This window comes from Sus scrofa, chromosome 18 (genome assembly GCF_054392235.1).
Source record: "Sus scrofa isolate SSC_HxYL_T2T_F1_AM1 chromosome 18, Sscrofa_HxYL_maternal_Yorkshire_Landrace_v2.0, whole genome shotgun sequence".
NCBI lineage: Eukaryota > Metazoa > Chordata > Mammalia > Artiodactyla > Suidae > Sus > Sus scrofa.
Window position 1 is genome coordinate 32,099,763 of NC_139400.1, and position 17,543 is coordinate 32,117,305.

At 38.8% G+C, this 17,543-nt stretch overlaps 2 long non-coding RNA genes across 3 annotated transcripts in view; one reads left to right on the forward strand and one right to left on the reverse strand.

Annotated features, from left to right (window-relative positions):
- LOC102164498 (uncharacterized) overlaps positions 1-17,543 on the forward strand; it is a 137,123-nt gene that overhangs the window by 101,480 nt on the left and 18,100 nt on the right. The window contains exons 2-5 of one of the 2 annotated variants that reach the window (XR_014834369.1): positions 5,298-5,385; positions 7,944-8,085; positions 8,584-8,621; positions 13,204-13,259. This is a non-coding gene — a long non-coding RNA (uncharacterized LOC102164498). The remainder of the gene's footprint in view (positions 1-5,297; positions 5,386-7,943; positions 8,086-8,583; positions 8,622-13,203; positions 13,260-17,543) is intronic. The other variant, XR_014834368.1, reaches the window with a different exon arrangement.
- LOC110257515 (uncharacterized) overlaps positions 1-17,543 on the reverse strand; it is a 302,560-nt gene that overhangs the window by 47,067 nt on the left and 237,950 nt on the right. The gene's annotated exons all lie outside the window — the stretch shown is intronic.

Genomic DNA, 17,543 nt, shown 5'->3' on the forward strand with positions numbered 1-17,543 from the left:
TAGACATTTCAGTGGGTATATAGTGGTATCTTGTTATGATTTTAATTTACATTTCCCTAGTGATTAAAGATGTTGAGCAACTTTTTGTGTAATCCCTTGCCATCCCATATATCTTCTTTGGTAAATGTTTGTTTAAATTGTTTGCCTCTTTTCTGATTGGAATGTTTATCTTATTATTGAGTTCTTTACGTATTCTCAGAACAATTCCTTTGTGAGATAAATGTATTGCAAATGTTTTCTCCCAGGCTGGAGCTTGCCTTTTGATTTCTTTAGTGGTAAATTTCAAAGAGCAGTAAGTTATAAAATTTTGACAAAATTAAATAGCACTCATTTAAATACTCTAGTTAAAAAGCAGAGATTTATAGATGGATTTTTAAAAAAGCAAGACTGTATATCCTGGCTAGAAAGGTAAACTTTAAACATGAAGATACAGCGGCTGAAAACATAATAAATGGGAAAAAAGACAATGCTGTGCAAACAAAAAACATGTTTTGAAATGGTTTTAATCCACTTAAAAGTGGATACTTTAACATGTGATAAAATAGTTTTCAACACAAACGGCATTAGGAGAGATAAAGAGGGGCATTTTATAAGGATAAAAAGAACAGTGTATCAGGAAGACAACAATTGTAAGTGGCTATGTGCCTATTTAGAGAGTTTTGAAAAAAACTAATGAAAATTTTTAGAATTAAAGCAGAAATAAGGCTATTTCAGGGTTAACAGTAAGATATTTTAATAGTTGTCTATTGGCAGTTAATAGAACAACTAGACATAAATCAGTGCATTGCTTAAACCTAATGAATTTGTATAGAACACTAGAGCTAGTCACTGAAGGATACACATTATTTTCAGGTTCACCTGATACATTCACCAAATTAGATCATAGCACATTTTAATAAATTTAAAATAATCAAAATCACATGAAGTGTGTTCTCTGATCATAACAGGGGGAAATTAGTAATTAATAAAAGTAAGATGTCTAGGAAAACCTTCCATAAGACTGGAACACTTCTAAATAATTAATGGACCAATTAACATTGAACAATTTTATCTCCAAAAAAATGTTAACAAAAGACACAAGATAAAACCTGCCTTAGCTATCTCAACAGAATTATTGTGAGAGTAAAATGAGAGAATAGAGATAAAACTGCTTTGACTATTTGGAGGTGGTATACAAATATAATATTCTTCAGAAATAAAGACTTTGAAGACCTCTCTGAATTCTAGCACAAGTATCTCGAGGTGCTTTTTTTTTGTTTTGTTTTGGGTTTTTTTTGCCTTTTCTAGGGCTATACCCGGGGCATATGGAGGTTCCCAGGCTAGGGGTCTAATCGGAGTTGCAGCCACCAGCCCACACCAGAGCCACAGTGACGCCAGATCCGAGCCGAGTCTGCAACCTACACACTACAGCTCACGGCAATGCCAGATCCTTAACCCACTGAGTGAGGCCTGGGATCGAACCCACAAACTCACGGTTCCTGGTTGAATTCGTTAACCACTGAGCCATGACGGGAACTCCTTGAGTTGTCTTTTGTAGTCAGCGTGAACAAACTTGTGACAAAGGGGGGACATCATGGCCAGTTTGCTACCAGTTCTGTGATTGAGTTATTTATCCTGTGATTGACAGCTCTTTTCTTTTTTTTTTTATTATTATTTTCCCACTGTACAGCAAGGGGGTCAGGTCATCCTTAGATGTATACATTGCAGTTACAGTTTTTTCCCCCACCCTTTCTTCTGTTGCGACATGAGTATCTAGACATAGTTCTCAATGCTATTCAGCAGGATCTCCTTATAAATCTATTCTAGGTTGTGTCTGATAAGCCCAAGCTCCCGATCCCTCCCACTCCCTCCCCCTCCCATCAGGCAACCACAAGTCTCTTCTCCAAGTCCATGATTTTCTCTTCTGAGGAGATGTTCATTTGTGCTGGATATTAGATTCCAGTTATAAGTGATATCATATGGTATTTGTCTTTGTCTTTCTGGCTCATTTCACTCAGTATGAGATTCTCTAGTTCCATCCATGTTGCTGCAAATGGCATTATGTCATCCTTTTTTATGGCTGAGTAGTATTCCATTGTGTATATATACCACATCTTCCGAATCCAATCATCTGTCGATGGACATTTGGATTGTTTCCATGTCCTGGCTATTGTGAATAGTGCTGCAATGAACATGCGGGTGCATGTGTCTCTTTTGAGTAGAGCTTTGTCCGGATAGATGCCCAAGAGTGGGATTGCAGGGTCATATGGAAGTTCTATGTATAGATTTCTAAGGTATCTCCAAACTGACAGCTCTTTTCTAAACCTCGCCATCCCCATGACCACATTCTCCTTGATTGTTCCTTCGCATGTCGTGTTTGTGATAAGCAGATGAAAGTATTTTTCTTGAGAGAACTTTGTAATATTATGTTCTTAAGTGGAAGCTGGTAAATTAAGGCAATTGATAATTGATAGTGGCCTTCTAGGACTCCTAAAGCAATTCTTTCTCCTTCTCATTTTTACTTTTTTCCTACTCCATCACTCACTTTCCTCCTTGGCTATTTCCCTTCCCTCTCTTCCTTTCTCTCTCATTACCTCCTCCCTCCACCTTTTTTTTTTTTGCTTTTTTGCTTTTAAGGGCTGCACTTGCAGCATATGGCAGTTCTGAGGCTAGGGATTGAATCAGAGCTACAGCTGCAGGCCTATGCCACAGCCACAGCCACAGCCATACAGGATCCGAGCTGCATCTGTGACTTATACCACACAGGCAATGCCAGATCCTTAACCCACTGAGCAAGGCCAGGGATTGAACCTACATCTTCATGGATACAAGTCAGGTTCGTTTGTGCTGAGCCACGATGGCAACTCCCCGGTCTTTTTTCCTTTAAAGAGAACTTAGGTCTTGGAATTCCCGTCGTGGCGCAGTGGTTAATGAATCCAACTAGGAACCATGAGGTTGCGGGTTCGATCCCTGCCCTTGCTCAGTGGGTTAACAAGCCGGTGTTGTGTGTAGGTGGCAGACGCGGCTCGGATCCCGTGTTGCTGTGGCTCTGGCGTAGACCGGCGGCTACAGCTCCAGTTCGACCCCCTAGCCTGGGAACCTCCATATGCCGTGGGAGCAGCCCAAGAAATGGCAAAAAGACAAAAAAATAAATAAATAAAAAATAAAGAGAAGTTAGGTCTTGACTCTATGGTTCAGGATAGTTAAGTGACTTTAATCTTACATAAGCCTACTCTCTTGACCACTAATTACACTTTTGAACTGGAAGCCCTGACTAAGAAAAAGAAAACTGTCCTGTTGACACTTCCCTTTTCTGGGAATGATCTGATTGGCTGACTTGATCTTCTCTGTTGTTTTTCTGTTTCTTTTTCTAGTGACTTGGGTTTGGCTCTAAACCTTCACAACTTTGTCCAGGATCAGTTTACACCACAATCTCTGTCACCTTCCTGGATCTGTCTCTCCTTGACCAGTCTACCCCTCAGCTTCAGCTTCTCCCTCATGATTTCTCTCAATGGGCTCCTCATTCACTTTTGTTTTTCTATCTCCTAAATCTGAATATTACGAAAGGATATCTTTGGTGTTATGCTTCCCTCCTGCCTGATTTCCTATCTGAGTTCTGTCAGTTCCTAAGAGAAAGAATACTGTATTTCACCCTTTTCAGGCTACTTCTGATGAAAAAGCCACCCATGGAACCACTCTACCACCCTCCCCAGTACGTCAGCAACTCCAAACCCATCCACTGTTGGTCAGAGGGGAACAGGAGAATTGTGATACCTCTTGGTTTTTGAATGAATTTTTTGTTGAGACCTTAGTTACTTGAGACATTCTAAGTATATAGACAACATGAACATTTCTGTATATTGCAATCAGAGGAGAGAAAGCAAAGGAATAAAAATAGCTGAATATTTGGTGAGCAAGAACTGGTACTGTATTTTCTGGAGTAACTCTTTCTTTGCCTACAAAATGGAGTTAATAATCCTTGACGAGCATGAAGTGTCCGTTTTCTTCATCCCTTTGTTGCTGTCCTATTTCAGGTTCGGTCACCGCACATGACCAGTGAAGTTATGTATGGCTAGAATATATTTTATTTAACTTACAATTAGCAAGGCATTGTCCTCAGAGTTTGACCTATGTGAGCATAATCCATATGGCCAGACTTTGAATCAAGTGCTATTATCACCTTCATTGAGTAAACAGTGAGCCAGTGCTAAGTCTATGGAATAAGATAAACCTAATATTGATTGTAGCTCATCAACTTCCTAGATGTCTAATGTTGGGCAAGTTAACTTGTGTCAGTATCAGGGCTTCCATAAGGAAAATTGCTCTTTGATTGGCAAAAGAGGCTATTTTACAGACAGTATAAATTAAGGTCTCAGAAGGTTATCTAGGTAAATCGTAGTCATCAGAAGTATTTGTCCAGCCTGTAACTAATCTTGAGGACAGGATGAGAGCTGTTACTATCGCACACATACACACACTTTAAGATGTGTGAGAGAAGCCAGAGATGACTTGGACTTGGTGCTTCCAAAGAAAACCAAGTGAATGTAAGTGTCATACATTTGCAAAGGCAAAGAAAATGTAACAATGGCTACATGACACATACACTTCATATAGATGTGATGGAGACTCAGTGGTCACTAAATACAGTTGTCAGTGCACCATAAATGGAGTTAAGCACCATCTTTGCTGGAATTTCCAGAAAAATTACATCAAATCCATGGGCTTTCATTATTTTTCATGTTGGGCGATACTTGTCGGGAGTGTGAATCTTGCTACATGACCAACTTGTTTTGTTAAGAAAACACACAAGAGGCCCAAGATTAGCAGAAGATAGGATTTATTAAATTTTTTTCAGGGCCACACCTTTGGCATATGAAAGTTCCCAACCTAGGGGTCGAATTGGAGCTGAAGCTGCCGGCCTATGCCACAGCCACAGCAATGTCAGATCCGGACCTTATCTGCAACCTACACCATGGCTCATGGCAACACTGAATCCTTAACCTACTTAGGGAGGCCAGGGATTGAATCTGCATCCTCATGGACACTAGTAGGGTTTGTTTCTGTTGCACCACAATGGGAACTCCCAGATTTATTATTATTTAAGATAGAATACCTGACCTCACTGTGTTTCTAGGAGAGAAGATAAACATTGCTTAGTTATACAAAGCCATGAAAAAGTAAAAGCATGTTATCAAACTTAAGAATAGAGATGGTCTAGTTAATAGTTTCAGTAACATTGAGGGAAATTTTTTTGGTAATCAAATTTAAACTGGCCTGAAGAATAAGGCTGATTTAAATTATTTTTATTGTTTTATTAGAACTTTTGTTTTACTGCAAAGGAGATGGCAATGAGTTACATTGTGAGAAATAATGAAGTTTAAACTCTGATTGCTACTGAGATCTATGGTAAGTAAAAGTTATCGGAAAATTAAGTATTTTACTAAATAGGGAAATAAGTCAGTTATTTGGATACCACATACCAAGCTTGAGACATCTGGACACCATATTAAGCCTGTCTTGATCACTGAAACATTGTGTGGCCTTGAATAGGAGACCTAAACCCCTGTGTCTTCCTTCTTGAAATAATAAAGAAATAATAATACCATTTTAATCTATTGTGACATGGCTGAATAAAGGTATCCAAATTTGGCTATTCGAAGGTTATATAACACATTATTATCCTGATTGATAACAATATTAATCTGTCAAGAAGTAAATTGAAAAATTTTACATCACTCATAGCAAAATTCTTGATGTCGATGGTCAGTAATGTCATTTCCCTTTCACTGTCTCTTCTCTTTCCTGAGAAGTAAAATATGCATTCAGACAGAAAATATCCATGTCAGAAAACATGCAGAGTAGTCAAAAGTAAATTAGCAGCCTTCTTCATGAATATTTAAAATAGCCAGTACGAAAGCCCACTTCCATTTGTGCTAATTTTTGTTATTTTAAAAGTCATCTGTGATTTTGGCTCATGGAGGATGAAGCTTAAAGAATTTATTTTCCTGCACAGCATAATCAGTTTGCAAAGAACCAACCAATGAGGGCCTATAAAGTGTTTTGCTCTATCAACACTAATAAGGAAAAAGTCTGATTTTCAATTCATAAGAGCCTAGACTGATTTTTAAATTAGGGTCCCCCCCCCAAAAAAAAAAACCCCAAAAAACAACAAAAAAACAAAAATAAAAATAAATTAGGGTTTCCTAATCAGAAAATAAGCAAGCTAACCCCTCTCCATCTTTCTACATAGAAAGATGGAGAGGGGGAGTTCCCGTCGTGGCGCAGTGGTTAATGAATCCGACTAGGAACCATGAGGTCGCAGGTTCGATCCCTGCCCTTGCTCAGTGGGTTAACGATCCGGCGTTGCCACGAGCTGTGGTGTAGATCGCAGACGCGACTCGGATCCTGCGTTGCTGTGGCTCTGGTGCAGGCCGGGGGCTGCAGCTCCGATTCGACCCCTAGCCTGGGAACCTCCATATGCCATGGGAGCAGCCCAAAGAAATAGCAAAAAAGACAAAAAAAAAAAAAAAGAAAAGAAAAGAAAGAGAGGGAAGGGGAGAGGTAGGTAGGTAGATGATAGATAGATAGAGGGACAGAGATAGTTGTTTCCTTCTTGTGATACCTATCATAATGGCCAACTACAATCTATGGCTAGGTTTCCAATGACTACAGAGTAAGAAAAAGAGATTATTAATGCCTTGAAGAATTTTGTTATGTTGTTCCATTTGGGCCCTCTTCAGCATAAGAATGAAACATTAGATCTAAGTGTAACATTTCTATCTGGGATTAGGGCACCAGCTGTCTGCTTGAATTTCCATGCCGCTTAATCTAGCTCTAAGCTTGGTTAGCTTTCAATTCACAAAGACGGCAACACCAGCTACCCAGGGTCACATTTTCAGTAAGGTCTCTGAAGTAATGAAGTGTACAAAGTATTCTAATAAGGGGAGCAGCTAAGTTAATTCCTTGAGGCAGGTGCAAAATATATGGCTCTAAGAGCCACTTTTTGGTGCAGCAACACAGGAAGTGACCTGTGAACAGGAGGGGTTAACACTGGAGGGCAAGAATGTGAGAGTTTCTCAGTCTTGTTGAAGGATTACATCTCAATTGGCCTTGCTCATGCCAGTGTGGAATTTGTTACCATGCAGTTCCCCAGGATAGTCATCCAGAGAGCCACTCACAGCAAAATCATCTACCGCATCCACCATCTAAATGCACAAAATAAACCAGCAAAAGATGTAATGTTGATATGTCCATCCTAATCAGCACTGTGATTTTTCAGAGGCTATATTATATTTGTCAAAATTTCCAAGTCCTTCACGCCTATGCTAGGTCAGAGGGGAAAAAAGGAGATACTTAAATAGAATTTGTACCAGTCTTTTAAAGAAATAATTTGGTCAAAACATGATGGGAAGAGTTTTAGAGTTGAGGATACCACCCTGAAAACAACTTCTCATCTGACTTCTTCATGTGCATGTCAGAGAAGATGGTTTATTAAAATTAAATCACTGAATTAAGTCTAGACTGAATAAGCATACATAAAAACATGTAAAACAAAAACCTTTGAAAGCTACCAAGAAATCATATTATTATTCATGTGCATACCTTATACCTTTTTAAAGATGAATAAGTATTTGATAGGCATAATCTACAATAAAACATAGAATTAGAATCACAGAAATTATTAATGCTATAAGCTATGCTGGTGCATTGCTCCTGTATCACCACTCTGAGTGCCATGAAACAAAACACCCCAAAGCTCAGTGGCATGAAACGACAATCATTTGCTCTCATGTTTGGCAGGTTTTGCTTCAGTGTGCTAGCTCAGGACCCCAGGCCTTCTGGATCAGGTCTGCTTTATGAGTCTCATTCTATGTCTGCAGCTGCCCCGGGGTGGTCTTCTGCTGACAATGTTTGGAAGATCCCAGATACATGAATAAAAACTTGCCATGTCTCTTAACATTTAGGCTCAGAACTCTCTGACTGGAACCCACCTTCAGTTACTTCTCCCACATTCCTTTCGCTGGAACGGGGCACAAAGAAAAGAAACATGCTCTTCCCAAAGAAGCAGGTGGAGAGGGATCTGGCTGAACAGTGAGTCCATTCAAGGTACAAACAGTGGGCCAACCTCCTTACTTTACAAAGAGAGGACAATGGAGGTGCCAACGCGAGCATGTATGTGAGTGTTATGTGTGTGTGGCATGTCCCAGGGCACACAACAGGTTAATTTCAAAACTTGAATAATAACAATGTGCTCCATGTTTTGAAATGGGCAAGTATACTCTATTTTAATATAGTGCTCTCTGTGTTATACTGACATATTTTTACCAAGTGATATAATGAACTACTGCTTCTTGAATGCTCATTAGAGACAGCAAGAAGGGCAAGTTTTGAGTTTTGATAAGTTGATGGCCCCTTGCTCCACACCTGGTAGATACTTATACACAAACACACACACACACACATCCATACATACATGGTTGGGGCGGAGGATAGGGAGGAATGGAGAGGGAGAGAATACTAACATGGTCATGTAATTTTTTATCAAATCCAAAGCTAAGCAGCCCTAACTAAATTTAAAGCTACAGCTCTTTGTTCTCCCCCTAGGAGTTTAGGAATTTCAAGGACAAAACAGAAGCTGCAAGGTAATCCCCTTACCAAGTTTGTCATTTTGTTAACAGGTATGTTAAGTGTGGTTTGATAATCAGGGCAACAAAACTAGCAGAGCCCAAAATTTGTATTTCTCTTCTTTCATAGGGATAGAAAACAAAAATTAGTATTTTAAAAGATTTACTGGAGTTTTTTTTTTAATCTTGGGAAAGCGGGATGTGCTGACAAGGTAAGTTAATCAGAAGCTGTAGGAAGGAAGAACATTTTCTTTCTTGACATAAACCCTGTGGATATCAAAAAAGGGAAGTGCTATAACAAAAAAAAAAAAAATACTATTACAGCTGTGACTGGTGATATGTACGGAACAGCCTGCAAATCTCCCCCAGAATCACTCCGGAATTCACCCACCACACATTCCAGGCTGCAGATGGTCTCTTTGCTTTTCTGATGGCAGATCTCTCTAAACCGTTGGAATTACCCAACACTTAACTTTCTGAACAAGCTTTAACATTTTTTTCCACAGACTTCTTCTTTAATGCACTGAATGTAGAAAGAGCACATAGTTTATATAGGATTTTGCAACCCACTTTGATGGATCAATGTTGTGTTGGTTTGTTAGAGGAGGCACAGAGGCTAGAACTAGTTCTACAAAGCAAAAGGCAAAATTCACGCTTTCTTGATAATAATGATTTTACTCTTAGGACTCTGAGTTGTGCTTGTATCCAATTTATGCTTTGGTTTTTCACAGATTTATAATGGCTATCATAGAATGTGTTTTCCAGATGTTTCCTTCATTTTGAGTTTCCGTTAAATTAATGGAAGGATTGACATGTTCCAGTAGAAACACTGCATTCTTCCCATGGGCATAACTATTAATTGTTCCTCTGCAGAAATTCAAATTAATATTTTCAGCTCATTAAGGGAGGGGTTCAGTGGCTTAAATATCTTTAAGACAAAATTGCCCTTTCTGCAGTTAAACAAAAAACCTCTTATTTTTCTCTTCCATCCCTAGTTTGCCTTCATCTCCTACCATAAATAGAAGAGTTAATTAGAAAGAACAAAGGTCTTTTTTGATATGGTCATAGAAGGGATGCAAAAGGAAAGGATGGAAAGACCAGTGTTTTTCTTTTTCATGAACTTTATGTTATTTATGAAACTGTTATGATGAAATGTTTTCTAAAGCAGACAGTCCAAACACCCACCTCTGTTCCATCATACCTATGCAGTGTAGGAGAAAAGAAAATGAGGCAGATAGACAGATGTTAAAAGCCTTCCCACTAAATCTGGAACATGACAAGGACACCCACTCTCACCAATGTTATTCAACATAGTATTGGAAGTCCTAGCCACAGAAATCAGACAAACAAAAGAAATGAAAGGCATCCAAATAGGAAGAGAAGAGGTAAACCTGTCACTGTATGCAGAGGACATGATACTATATATAGAAAACCCTAAGGACTTAGCCCCAAAACTACTTGAACTGATCAACACATTCGGCAAAGTAGCAGGATATAAGTTTAACATTCAGAAATCAGTCGCATTTCTGCATACTAACAATGAAATATTAGAAAAGGAATACAGAAATACCTTTTAAAATTCACCCCAAAAACTCAAACACCTGGGGATACACCTGACCAAGGAGGTAAAAGACTTACATGCCGAGAACTATAAAACATTAATCAAGGAAGTTAAAGAAGATGTAAAGAAATGGAAAGGTATTCCATGCTCCTGGGTTGGAAAAATGAATATTATAAAAATGGCCATACTACCCAACGCAATCTACAGATTCAATGCAATCCCTATCAAATTACCCATGACAGTTTTCACAGAACTAGAACAAACAATCCAAAACTTTATATAGATTCACAAAAGACCCAGAATTGCTAAGGCAATTCTGAGGAACAAAAACCAAGCAGGAGGCATCACTCTCCCAGACTTCAGGCAATATTACAAAGCCACAGTCATCAAGACAGTGCGGTACTGGTACCAAAACAGACAGACCGACCAATGGAGCAGAAAAGAGAACCCAGAAAGAAACCCAGACACCTTTAGTCAATTAATCTTTGACAAAGGAGGCAAGAGTATAAAATGGGAAAAAGACAGTCTTTTCAGCATGTATTGCTGGGAAGCCTGGACAGCTGCATGCAAATCAATCAAACTAGAACACATCCTCACACCATGCACCCAAATAACCTCAAAATGGCTGAAAGACTTAAATATAAGATAAGACACCTAGAACTCCTAGAAGAGAACATAGGCAAAACATTCTCTGACATCAACATTACAAATGTTTTCTCAGGTCAGTCTCCCAAAGCCACAGAGATAAAAGCAAAAATAAACCAGTGGGACCTAATCAAACTGACAAGCTTTTGCACAGCAAAGGAAACCAAAAAGAAGACAAAAAGACACCTTACAGAATGGGATAAAATAGTTTCAAATGATGCAATGGACAAGGGCCTAATCTCTTAAAATATACAAACAACATATACAACTCAACAGGAAAAAAGCTGACAACCCAATTGAAAAATGGGCAAAGGTCCTGAACAGACATTTATCCAAGGAAGATATACAGATGGCCAACAAGCACTTGAAAAAATGCTCCACATCCCTGGTTGTTAGAGAAACACAAATCAAAACTACCTTGAGATACTACCTCACACCAGTCAGAATGGCCATCAAATAAGTCCACAAATAACAAATGCTGGAGGGGCTGTGGAGAACAGGGACCCCTCCTACACTGTTGGTGGGCATGTAAACTGGTACAGTCACTATGGAGAACAGTATGGAGGTACCTTAGAAATCTATACATAGAACTTCCATACGACCCCACAATCCCACTCTTGGGCATATATCCGGACAAAAGTCTACTTAAAAGAGACACACGCAACCGCATGTTCATTGCAGCACTATTCACAATAGCCAGGACATGGAAACAACCCAAAAGTCCATGGGACAGATGATTGGATTCGGAAGAGGTGGTATATATACACAATGGAATACTACTCAGCCATAAAAAAGAATGACATAATGCCATTTGCAGCAACATGGATGGAACTAGAGACTCTCATCCTGAGTGAAGTAAGTCAGAAAGAGAGAGACAAATACCATATGATATCACTTATATCTGGAATCTAATATCCAGCACAAAGGAACCTTTCCACAGAAAAAGAACTCATGGACTTGGAGAATAGACTTGTGGTTGCCAAGGGGGAAGGGGAGGGAATGGGAGGGACTGGAAGCTTGGGGTAAAGAGATGCAGAATGTTGCCTTTGGGATGGATTAGCAATGGGATTCTGCTGTATAGCACTGGGAATGTGTCTATTCACTTATGATGGAGCATGATAATGTGAGAAAATAGAATGCACGTGTAACTGGGTCACCATGCTGTACAGTAGAAAAAAATATATATATAAATGAGAAAAAATGTGAAAAGAAATGTGCAAAAAAAAAATTAATTCCATTTCTGCAAATAACCACCTATGTGACCTTGAGGCAGTTATTTATGAGTTTTAATTTCCTCCTTGTGGTGAGGATGAGATAATAAATGCAAAGTGCATGGCCCTTGGTGGGTATTTGGTAAATGATAGCACTAATCACTGTATTTAGAAATAGTAGTATATACCAAGCAAGAAGAGTTCAGCCTTTGGAGTCAAGATGGATCTGGGTTCAAATTCAGACTCCTCCACTGGCTATATGAAGACCTACTGATGAGTTTACCCTATGTGAGATTTAATTTCCTCATTTTCATAGGGTCTGGGGGGAAATTCTTGGACCCTGGCCTCTTCCTTGGTAGACCAGTTGTCCCTCAGTACGTGGTCACCTGCAGTAATAGCAATGGAAGCAGTAGAAATAGTACTCACAGTGAACCAGTGAAAATCCTTACTTATTATAATTTAGATTTCTTTATAGAGCATTAGTCCCCATTCCAGATAAAAATACAGTGAGACCTTCCTGAGAGGCTCTACTGAAACCAAATTTCTCTCCTGATACTTCATTGGTCTTAAATACCTACCTGGCTCCAAGAGAAAACTCATAATTATCCTTGTAACTTTTTATGATTTTTATTTTTTCCATTATAGTTGAAAAAACGGATATATATATGTCAATTTCTACTGTATAGCAAAGTGACCCAGTCATATATATTTTTTCTTTTTCTCACATTATTCTCCATCATGTTCCATCACAAATGATTGTTATACAGTAGGATCTCATTCCTCATCCACTCCAAATGCAACAGTTTGCACCTATTAACCCCAAACTCCCAGTCCATCTCACTCCTTTTTCCTCCCCCTTGGCAACCACAAGTCTATTCTCCAAGTCCATGAGTTTCTTTTCTGTGGAAAGGTTCCTTTGTGCCGTATACTAGATTCCAGATATAAGTGGTATCATATGGTATTTATCTTTGTCTTTCTGCCTTATTTCACTCAGGATGAGAGTCTCTAGTTTCATCCATGTTGCTGCAAAAAGATTCCCTTCCTCCCAGCCCTAGGGGGTGAGCTTTCATCGGTAGGGTTTCTACCATGTTCTAGAGACCCCCAGGGTGACAGAGAGGAAGAAGTCCACTCTCTCGTGCTTGCCTTTTTGATTTTACTTCTGTGTTTCTTTGATTTCCTGCAGAATATCATCAAGTGCAATGTCTCCTGGAGAAAACCTAAAGATTTTAAATTTGAAAGGTAAGATTGAAAGATGGAAGGAATGCTCTGGACTCATGGGCAGTTGGCTGCCTCAGTCACCTCCTCACTCCCTGACAACCTAAGCCATGGAGTATGCAAGGCTGTGACACTGCTCGTCTGACCTCCTGCAAGATGGTGGGAAGGACAGTTCACTGAAGAGATTAAGCTAACTCAGCCACTAATTGTATATTCTGCTGCTTATCCAGAAGGGTAATCATTATGTTCCAGCAAGGCAGACATAAAGTAAATCTTATTTCAATTTAGAGGTAATGGGTAGAAAGAAGGAACAGCAAGAATCATTGTTTTTGCTTGACCCAGTTCTTAATGTTTCTTCAAATGTTGTTGACATTTGTAATTCTATTGATCAAATTTGCCTTTTCACTCATTTTTACTTAAGGGAATTTTTCAGAAAGTGCTCCTTTTTGTTTATATTGTGCCAACAAAACTGTTGATTTTTAAAAAGAAATTCCTGTAATCGATTTATCTCCTTAAGGACAAACTTCAGTTAAAACAACTGATTTGATTGATTTCCCCTCAGCCACCCGGAATTCACTACATTAATTTTAGATATTCTTTATTCCCAAATTTCAATCAAAGAACATTTTGTAGGTTTGACTGCATAAAAACCACCTTGGGAGCTTTACAATCAATACCGATTCTTAGGCCCATTCCTGATTTTAGATTTAGAAGCCCTGGCCTCAGGAACCTTCAGAGCAGCAAAGATCTTGACTATCAGTGACAGTCTTAAAAGTGTCATAAATAATCCTAAACTGGTAGTTCTGATGACAAAAACAGATTTTGTAGTTTCCTCAGGATCTCTTGTTCTAATTGCCTCAGTGATTTATCAGCCAGATTATTCAATCAATCTTTATAAGTAAGCCTATGTTAACAGTGGAGTAATTTCAGGGAATTAGCCCTGAAGCCCGAGGGGCAAGTGTGGGTGGGGGAGGGTTGGGAGAATGCATTGGGGGTTATTCTCTTTCCCTCCTTCCTCATCTGTTATGACCACTGATGTCTTTCTATATGTCCTTCCCATGGTGGTAAGTCAGTCAGTGGATGGATGAATGACGACACTGTGCTCTTGAGAAGGAGCAGGGATCCTGAGAAGAGCTTAGATTCCAGTTTCCTTGTGAACCATTCTGAGCCTTGAAACTCTGGCCTCAGATGAGAAGACAGCTGTGGCAGCCAAGCTGGCAGAATTGCCAAGTGGGCTGCTGAATAAACCCTCTGCAGGATCTGGAGAGACCCCTGTCATAACCACCTGATATTCCTGTCCAAGGAAGTTGCATTTCTCATTCCTTCTGATGTCAGTCATTTTACGGGCTTCAGGGCTAAAGGCATGAGCCCCTAATCCAAGCAGATTTTTAGCAAATTTTTATTGCTAGGAAGTGAGGGCGAGAGATGTGGATCTTCCATACAAACTTTTTCCCCAACATAAGGTTAGATGGGGCAAAACTGAAAGTACATGCCCATCTCAGAGCCATTTTAGTGTGCACACGGCAGCATCTATTTTACAGAAATTGTCTGGAAAACCAGGGTTACAGGCATTTAAAAAAATAGGCATGTCTTAATTTCTAAAGCAGTTAGAAAAATAATCATTTTTATGTAAGAATGTCAACAATCTGGTAAAAGACTTTTTTAAAAGGCAGTCTATTCTGTAAAAATGCTCCAATATGGGACAAATGTGGCATTGTTTACAATGTAGTTACTTGGAAAAGAAATAGCTGCAAACCTTTAAAAGGGTCTAATGTGCCCTGACCCATCATAGCAGGATACTATTGGAAATCTTTGCAGCCGAGTTTCTTGAGCAGCAGAAAGGTTCACATAGCAACTAGTGAGCTACAGAAGGATGTGAGGTGGCCCATACATGTAACTGATGAATGATCCACCCAATCCTTGGCACATAAAGTAAAAAGAAAAAAATTCTTATGTATATCAATAAAAAATGCTAGAGAAAGTGTGGGAAAAGGGAACCCTTCTACACTGTTGGTGGGAATGTAAATTGGTGCAACCACTATGGAGAACAGTATGGAGATTCCTTAGAAAACTAAATATTGAACTATTCTATGATCCAGCAATCCCACTCCTGCCATATATCTGGACAAAACATTCACTCAGAAAGACACATGTACTCTTATGTTCATTGCAGCACTATTCACAGTAGCCAGGACATGGAAGCAACCTAAATGTCCATCAACAGATGATTGGATTAAGAAGATGTAGTACATACATATAGTGAACTACTAGTCAGCCATGAAAGGGACAAAATAATGCCATTTGCAGCAACATGGATGCAACTAGACATCTGCATACTAAATGAAGTAAGTCAGAAAGACAGATACCATCTGATATAACTTATATAGGAAATCTAAAATATGGCACAAATGTTGCTATTTACAAAACAGAAACAGATTACAGACATGGAGAGCAGACTTGTGGTTGCCAGCAAGGAGGGAGTCGGATGGATGGGGAGTTTGGGGTTGGTAGATGCAAACTATTATATTTAGAATGGATAAGCAATGGGGTCCTACTGTACAGCACAGGGAACTATGTCCAATCTCTTGGATTAGAATATAATGGAAGATAGCATGAAAGAAAGAATGAATATTTATTCATTCATTTATTCATTTGTATGGCTGGGTCACTTCACAAAAATTGAAGAAATTTCTTTGAAATTGAAGTTTCTTCAATTGTAGAAATTGAAGAAACACTGTCTATCAACTATAATAAAATTTTTTAAAAAATCTGTTATATATTTCAAGTATTTCTATAGGTTTGCTCCAAATGGAACTTTGGCACAAGTTTAGTTGAAGTGTTGGAAGTACTTGTAATTTACTTAATTTTCCTGTTGATGGATATGAGTTTGGTTCCAGTTTTGTTCTATAAACAAATAGTGCTGTAGTGGGTAGCCTTCTGTGTACATGTAGCTCTCCTGAGAGAAGCAACGAGATGCAGTGGTTAAGAATGCCCGGTCCAGGAGTTCCAGTTAAAGCTCAGCAGTTAAGGAATCAGACTAGCATCCATGAGGACGCAGGATGCTTAGTGAGTTAAAGATCCGGTGTTGCTGTGGCTGTGGTGTAGGCCAGCAGCTACAGGTTCGATTCGACCCCTAGCCTAGGAACCTCCACAGGTGCAGCCCTAAAAAAAGCAAAAAAATAAAAAAAAATTTTTTAAAATAATGCCCGACCCAGTGTTGGTTGGACACTGGCTCCACTACGGGGTACCCTTGAGCAACTTGGTTCATTGCTCTGGGCCTCAGTTTCTTGATAATAATAGTAACTACCCCATGGAGTTATGATGATAATGAGTTAACATTTGTAAAGCACTTAGAACAATGCCAACAGATACAGAGCACTCAATGTTCCTTAATAATCCTACTGTTTTAGCAGATATTTAAATAGGATAACCTTGTAGATAAAAGAATTTCTCGCTTACAGGGAACACCTTTTAAATGTTTATACCTTTTAAAAAAATTCCAAATGGACCATATAAATTTAGCCTACCAGCAAACATTCCAGGGAATATAATTTTTCAATACTTTTGCCAAAATCACATATCTTCATTCTTTTTTAAAAAGAAAAAAAAAGCTTCTTTGATTGCTCTGCTAGGAATAGTCACAAAGCAGAAATACCTTCATAGAAGTCATATAAAGGATATTAATATAAATCTACCTTTGACATGGTTACCGGTCTCACAATATAAACTTTTCTTTATTCTTCACTTATTTGGTATGGGTGCTAATGCCAAATCTAGTTAGAATCATCTATATTGAAAGATGGCTGGTATAGGGTACCCACTGGTTATCTTCTCAGTCCCTCCTCTTTGGAAATGCCCACCTTGCCCAGGGAAGTGAGCCCTTCTCATCTTTATTTATACTCTATATCCCCTACCCTCAGCCCATAGCTGATTAGATCAGAACTAGACACCTGACTCAAGTTGGCTTAATCTCCTTCTCTCTTCAGAATTTGTTTTTAAGCTAGCTTGAACCTTGAACATGGTAAAATTTACACATATCCATTCAAATAATGGTGCTATAGGAGGGCTGTATTGGATTGCTTCATTTCTCAGCAAAGGAACAGAAAATTAAAAATAATGAAATAAAAAGAGAGCTTAGAAACAAATATGATTCTGTGATACATTCTCTTCTCTTCCCACCCACCGATATTATAGGGAGAGCCATGAAACACCCTGCTATCACTGATGTTAGAGTACATTTTATTAATGATAAGAGTGATAATGTTTTTGTCATTAAAAAAGAAAAAAATGGCTTATTGTTTAATATAT